Raw genomic sequence first — 8301 nt, forward strand, 5'->3', positions numbered from 1 at the left:
ATATTTATTGTTAAACAAAGCTTAAGAAGAAAACCCAGATACTTATAGATCAACTCTACACATGTACAATATGTCAAGAAAGTTAAATATAAATGCAGTGGAGTCATGGGTCAAAAGTGATGAACTTCCACATGTAGCTGAGGAGCATTTACATTCTGGGATAAACTCTATTTCCAGACAAGAGTACTACTCAGTATTTAGAAGTTTGCACATCTTGGTCACAAAAATATATGAATGTCTTAGTAATGTAGCATTCTTTGGTGTAGAAAAGAAATGGCTGGGAAGATACACTAGAGGTCTGTAAAATAATAAAATGCATCAAAAGGACTTACTGTTTTTTTTTCAGTAAAAGAATCAGAGAATTTCAACTGAGGTTTGTAGGAAATAGGTTCAGAGAAAAAAGGTGGCTCTTCACAACATGGAACTTCTTGCCAAAGGATCGCATGGTATTAAGTCTGTGGAAACCACATCCAGTTTTGGAAGATACTGAGGTGAAAAGTTTTGGAAAGTAGTAGTGTATTAATGGGGAATACTATATGCTTGCCTTTCTTTCACACTCTTCTTTAGCCGTTCTGTTATGACTACTGTTGGAGATAGGCTAGTCATTCGGTCTCATTTAGTACTGCTATTCTTCTGGTAAGGACAATGATGGGGTAAGTGGTCTGTAGTTTATCATGGTGAAATGACCATAAATAAATAACATACAAATATATCAACAATATATATATATAACAATATATATATATCAACAAAAAATATATCCACGGTTTTCTAGCCAGCAAATATAAACTCTATTCTGTGCTTTCAGTGTTAATTAACTACAGTTGTAAAAAAATTACCAGGAGTTTAAGTCATTCAAAGCATTGTACAATAGAAATGAAAATGTAATGAATCATCATTTTTCATCTACTTATAAAATATACATAAATATAGAAGTCTGTGATTTTTGAAACTATTGTTTTTTTTTTATTTTATTTTGTTTTATTTCTTTGAAGAAGGAGTAGGAGAGTGCATTTTTTGCATAATTTATGGAATAATTTAGGTCGGAAAAGACTACTAAGATCATCTAGTCCAACCTTTAACCTAACACTGACAAGCCCACCATTAAACCATGTCACTAAGCACTACATCTAAAAGTTTTTTGAAGATCTCCAGGGATGGTGACTCAACTACTTCCCTGGGCAGACTGTTCCAATACTTCACAACCATTTCAGTGAAGAAATTTTTCCTAATATCCAATGTAAACCTTCCCTGGCACAACTTAAGGTCATTTCCTCTTGTCTTATCACTTAGTGCTTGGGAGAAGAGAACAATCCTCACCTCACTATAGCCTTCTTTAAGGTAAATGTAGAGTGTGATGAGGTCTCCCCTTAACCTACGTTTTCTCCAGACTAAACAACCCCAACTCTCTCAGCTGCTGCCCATAAGACTTGTTCTCTAGACCCTTCACCAGCTTTGTTGCCCTTCTCTGGACATGTTCCAGCACCTCGATGTCCTTGTAATGAGAGGTCTCAAACTGAATATGGTATTCAAGGTGCAGCCTCGCCAGAGCCAAGTACAGGGGGACAATCACTTCCCTAGTGCTGCTGGCCTTGCTCTTTCTGATACAAGCCAGGATGCTGCTGTCTTTCTTGGCTACCTGAGCACACTGCTGGCTCACGTTCAGCCAGCTATCAACCAATACACCTACGTTCCTTTCTGCTAGGCAGCTTTTCAGCTACTCTTCCCCCAGCCTGTAGCATTACATGGGGTTGTTATGCCCTAAGTGTAGGACCCTGCAGTGAGCCTTGCTGAACCTCATACAGCTGGCCTTGATCCACTGGTCCAGCCTATCCAGATCCCTCTGTACAGCTTTCCTACCTTCAAGCAGATCAACGCTTAGGCCTAACTTGGTGTTGTCTGCAAACTTACTGAGGGTGCACTTGATCCCTTGTTCAGATCACTGATAAACATATTGAAGAAAACTGGTCCCAGTACTGAGCCCCGGAGGACACCGCTTGTGACTAGCCTCCAACTGCATTTAACTCCATTCACCATGACTCATTGTGCATGACACCCCAGACAGCTTTTAATCCAAAGTGTACACCCACCCAAGCTGTGAGCAGCCAGATTTTGCAGGAGAATGCTGTGGAAAATGATGTCAAAAGCCTTACTGAAGTCGAGGTAGACCACATCCACAAATGAAGACCCATCTATAAAGACGGTCAGAAACTTTGGTGTATTTTAGGTGTTTAAAGCCTTATTAGAATTAAATTTGGCCAGGGATGTAAAAGGCAACAAGAAAGATTTCTATAAGTATGTCAGTGTTAAAAGGAAGACTAGAAAAATTGTGGACTCTCTCCAAAAGGAAGCAGGAGACCCAATTACCCAGGATAAGGAGAAGACTGAGGTACTCAATGACTTTTTTCCATGTCAATAGGGCATAAATTATAGTCAGAGTTGAAGGTGACCAGGATAAGGTGATCTTTAAAATCTCTTCCAATCCAAACCATCCTATGGTTCTATGATTCCATGATTTTTTGTTTTGTTTTGTTTTGAAAGTGATTTGATTTTTGCAAGTGAAAAAAATTCAGTGGTGTCTTGAGACGTGGCTGAAAGCAGGCTGCAAAACTGATGCAACTAAATCAAACAAACAAAAGAGGAAGGAATTTGAGTGAGGCTGTTCAAACTCCCTTTCCAAAAAGAATAAGTTGGCAGAAAATTTAGGAGAACCAATTGAAAAGAAGATTTCTCAGTTCAAAAATATATATTAGAAAAACAAACAGAAAACAACAAAAACAACAACCAAAAACACAAACCAAACCAACCAAAACAAAAAAAAAACTCCCAAGAACTAAGCAAAGCAAACTAAGAAACATACACCATTCCTGGGCTATTACAGTGAACAGTAAAAGAACATAAATAAACCTGGAGGCCAAGTGTCTTAAATTCATCTCACATTATCTCAAACTGTCATTTGAGAAATGAAGTGAAAAGATATGAAAGGTCTAGACTTGAGTAAAGATAGACTGATCTGTTGATTGCAGGTGCATTTGTGTGTTACTTAAAAAACATCGTGTTAAATTTCTGTAGTTCAAAGAGGAAGACTAAAAGCCAACCATGACATAACCCAGGAAGACATTAAAAGCCATGTCAATAGGGCATTAATTTTAGTCAGAGTTGAAGGTGACCAGAATTAGATCCCAGTGACTCAGCTCTGGGTGGAAGCACACCACTGCAGGTGATGGAGAAATCCAGCTAAAAGGAGGAAAATCAAGGCAGAGGAAACCAACAAAAAGCATTCTGTGTTGCAAGGGAGAAATCAGCTGCGCTGTGATTATCACAGGAAAAACAAAGTGCAGCTCTAACTGTTTGTGCACATGACAAAGATATTTCAGCATGTGAACATTTTATTGGTAGATATGTGCCACAAAGAAAAAACACAGGCTGCAGCAGAGCTGTTTGCCTTTCTTGCTAAAGAGGAAGAGAGCTGCAAACAAAAGCTTAGTGAGAAGCAAAGTAGATAGTAGATAAAGGGAGAGGCAAATACATTTTGCAAAGTAGAAATACATTGGACACCACTGCAAATACTTTTAAATAGCTTTTTCATTACTGGAAGCCCCCTCCTTCCACTCATACATTCTGCAGCACACAGAATAAGTAAATAAGTCTTGGCTTACATTTTACTTCTCCATTTGTTATGCTTTACTATCAGTCTTCTCTCACTCTTCTACTTTTATTGTTTACACATCTTTTCTGTCTTATGTGCTATGTCTCTAGATGTTATGCAAGCACTTTTTGCACTACTCAGTTCCTTTCTTGTAGGTTTAAAAACAGATTTTATTATTATTATTATTATTATTATTATTATTATTATTATTATTTTATAGTAGTATTTGTAGTAAAGGAAATCACAATATTTCATAGAAAACACAAAGATGTGTAGCAAAATTTTTTTTTTGGAGGTGGCAGATCGACTGTATATGCTTCTCTTTTACAAATGTCTGCACTGATGCGTTTGTTATTAGTACATTGTAATGAAAAGTAACAAGAAAATGATAGGATAGCACTGTAGGATAACCTGAAATAGAAGAATTACTACTTGGTCAGGCTGGACCGGTATGGGAGCAGTTACCAAACAAAATGTATTGCACAAATTCTGTGGGACACAATGATAAATTCTACATGTAAAAAATGTGTTTAGCCGAATCTCTACTGTCGGCCTTTTATGTCATACGATCCTGTCTGCAATCATTGCACCAGAGAAATCTCAAAGTGCATTGACTAGCTCTGCAAACCACACAGTGGTTTTGAGAAGACTCCAACTCTTTTTCTATCCTGAAGATGTCTTTGCATAAAATATAGCTGTTTACTCTTTTCCTCTTCTGTGTATATCATCTGCAGCATTTCTGTCAGACAGACACATTTAGCAAAGTGAATTGAATTTAGGCAGGATTGAAATGACCTTTAATTGCAGTCTGAGTCCTCTCTGTATCTCACACTCTAATCCAGTGACGTTATAGTATTGAAAAATTGTCTCGTATATAATAAGAGCAAATAAATACTAACATGCTGCCACTTCTTGAGACCTCTAGAGAGCAGCTCTCCCTAAAAAGGGAAAGGCATTAGTCTGAAGTGAGAAATGTGTCATTGCCTTAACACAGATGTTTACTGCACATGTGCAGAAATGGAGGGGGCGGGAATGGAAGGGAAAGAAATTGCTGATCTAATCCAAGAATAGCTTGCTCAATATCAGAGGAAGATGATAACATGAGACAGATTTCTCACATTTCCTTATTTGCTATTGTGCAAAAACAACTGACTGTGATAGCGCCTTTGTACTGACCTCGCAGAAAAATTCCTTTAAAAAAAATTCCATTCACTCCCCATTGCACACAGCGCTTAGGTTGAATCTGACATCTCTGGGCGTGTTCAAAATGCCTTTGGCTTTTACTTAAGTCCTTGTTTTCCAAGGAAGTGAGGTTGGCATGGATAATTAGACCAGGACCAGTTATGTGAAAGGTAAAAGCATCCTACTGAAAGTCAAATTTAGCTCCATGATGTAAATATTAGAAAACAAATGAATGTAGCTCAGGGCAACATCTCTTTAATATGGACATGGGCCAAATTCCCTGCTGTATAATAAAGCAAAATAACATACATTAAAAATCAAAGCAAATTACAAGCTGGACTGAAAATCTTTGTCAACGCTAAATCTCAGATTTGACACAGACTGTCATACTGCATGGCAAAGAGTTTATCCAAACCTGTTTCTTTTACCTCTATAAAGTGGCTTGATGCAGATGCTGATTCAGTATTTAATGGACTTTCCAGAATTTAGCACTTCCAATTGTACTTCTTTTTTTTTTTTTTTTTTTTTTTTTTTAAGGATTTCAATACATTTTCTGTACATTCCTTTAATTCTTTTTAATTTTATTTTTGTTTTGGAACATTAAGTGACTATATGTACCATCTGTATTTGGAATAAAACAGAAACAAACCAAAAATGGTTTGGGGACCACAGTAGAAGAGTTTAGATTCAACACTATGATCCATAAAAATTGGCATACAGACTTTCTTTCTGCCTTCAGTGCCATGGGATTTGAAAGAAATAGCTTTAACGGGCAGCTGCAAACAATTACTAAACTTTTTAATGGAACTCTACAATGTTATGAATCTACTCTGCTTCTTCAAAAGTGGTGATTTTTATTCTCTGGAAATAATCCCTTCACTCTTCTTACAAGTAAGTCCTGCATACCCGATACAGCTCAAAGGCCAAGCTCACACTGTATATCTGTAAGGCTGTGGGCTTTTCAGCAGCTGCTGTTACATTCAGATTTTGTCAAAGAGGCAAAGAAAGAAGGAAAGCAAGAAACTGTTTCCCCATATGTTTTCATTTCTGCTCTCCGAAACACATTTCCTATTTTTTCCCTGTTTGCTTCAGCATTCAGAATTTCAAAGCAGTGGAAACTAGCTGCTGGAGTGGAAAAGAGGGAGAGTTGTGTACTTTCAGTAGGAAAATTTCTATTCATACAAACAACAAGGTCCTTTCCACCTGAAAGGAACTGATTGAGAAACAGTCTCTATGAGGTCTTCTGATCACTGCACTGGGGAATCCACGGGTATGACTGAGATCATAGAATGATTTGCTGAAAATGTTTAACCCCTTAGAACAGTTTGTAAAACCCAGGATTTGGGAAATGGATCAGGGAACAACAAATCAAAACAAAACAGAGAGGTCAGCATAAACTGTCAAGAGATAACAGTGTCTTCAGGGAACATGAACGGGGGTAGTCTGATTCCTCACAGAGCCATTAATGACTTTGTGAAAGAGAGGAACTAGCTGCATTCCAGACATGTCTGTAAATATTACACTAGTCTATTTATTACTAAGTGGCCTAAAGTCACATTATATAGACTATTGAAGGTCAGCAATTATAAAGATTCCTAGTCACTTGTTAACTATTTGCTTTCTTTCATTGCTACAGTAAAAGAGTAACTTAGACTATTGATTAAACCATGCTAGGCACAAGGGTCTTATAGACCAGCAATGACCACACCAGTAGGGACAGCAGATTGCAAAATCAGACAGACGATGAAATGGGAAATAGAAGAAATAAGGCAGTCTCTTAGTGATTTCTCTTTCTACTCTCAAACCTCCTCCTACAGCTGACAGAAAACTTCTCAAGTTCTTTAAGCTGCAGATCTCTTGTAGACTTCTTTCCTGGCTCTCCCATAGACATTTTTCTAAAACAAAACAAAAGAACAACAAAAAACCCTCTCACATAGATATTTTTCTAAAGCTTCTGGGTTTCACTTCAGTACAGAAACAAAAGCTTTGTACATATATCAAACTCTCATTTTCTTCATAAAGCATATATCTTTGTTTTATGGTTACTCCTGCAACACAAAACTGTTGGCCTATATATCACATGAATACTGAAGCATCAGACTAAAGCAACCAAACATGTGACCACAGTTCTTTTTTCAATCCAATTGCACCAGCAATTCTCAGATAGTGATGATTTTGTGCTTCAACTTATGTGGGCTCACCTACATGGTGATCGAATCTGTACCATCTTCAAAATATATATATAATTTAATGATAAGCAAAAATATCTGAGGAATGTAAGACAGTAAGGGGCAGGATTCATCACATGCTCATTTGGGACAAAACAGGTCATGCACACAACATGTATGAATATGTTCGTAGTTAATCTCTCAACTTTCTACACTTGCCTTATGTCACAATGCTTTTGTTTGCAGCTGTTGAAAATAATGACTATCCACCAGAATTGCTTGTGGCACCTTAAATCCTCTCTAGCAAGCATCATGGAAGATCTAGGTATGTCCCCAGCAGATTGTGCTATCATATCATTAGTTAATGGTTGTTTGTATGGCTAAATGACCAGCTTGTCATGACTATATATGCAGTGTTAACAGCAGTCCTGAGTTCCGTTTGTTCTGAAAATCTGTGCCACTGCTTTTAGTTCCAGTATCCAATTAGGAGTATACACGTAGAAGAGAATACAAAAGCTAAAAAGCTCACTTAGGATAATTGTGTATTTAGGGGCACAATTGTCCCTGATTGGCTGTGGCACAGAAGTTTCCTTTCAGAAAGAATATATGGCATAAATCTATCTGTCCAGATGTATCTGTGGTCTCTTTGATACACAATCATCGTCAGAAACCTGATCAAGCATGTCCATGTTGCAGCAATGCAAAACTGTGCCTTAAGGGCACGATCTGTCCCCAAGAACTTGGTGTTACACCCTTACTCACTGGACTAGTCTGTATTTAGACAAATCTTTTTTTATTGTTTTTAATAGAACTAACATTGCATACAAGATTGGCTTACAATAGGCTTTAGAGGTGCGGCAAATAGTAAATTTTTATTCTATAGGACAAAGTGTGATAAGATAAAATTATTAAAAGCTTTGTCGCATGTATAATATAACAAATAGCATAACCTATATAAAAGGGTAAGTATTTCCAGTTTTAGAAATGAAATCATCATCTTTCCTTGAATATTTGTTTTCCATAAATGCCTCAGCCTTGCCCAATCCCATTCATACGGCAGCAGGAGTCCATTATCTCACAATAAATAACAGTGTATCCCATGGACATTCTCTCTTAATTTTCATTCCTTGTCCTTAGAGAATGTGGGTATTATTTATAATAAGTTGGATGACAAAATTCTACTTTGACCATGCTCAAGCATAAGAAGTGTTTTGAGTTCTGAATATATTTCAAAATTCTGTTTACATTCAATTTTATTAAATATAAACAAAAAATAGTTTCTGGTCAGACTCATTTGCAGCA

This window comes from Cygnus atratus, chromosome Z (assembly GCF_013377495.2).
Source record: "Cygnus atratus isolate AKBS03 ecotype Queensland, Australia chromosome Z, CAtr_DNAZoo_HiC_assembly, whole genome shotgun sequence".
NCBI lineage: Eukaryota > Metazoa > Chordata > Aves > Anseriformes > Anatidae > Cygnus > Cygnus atratus.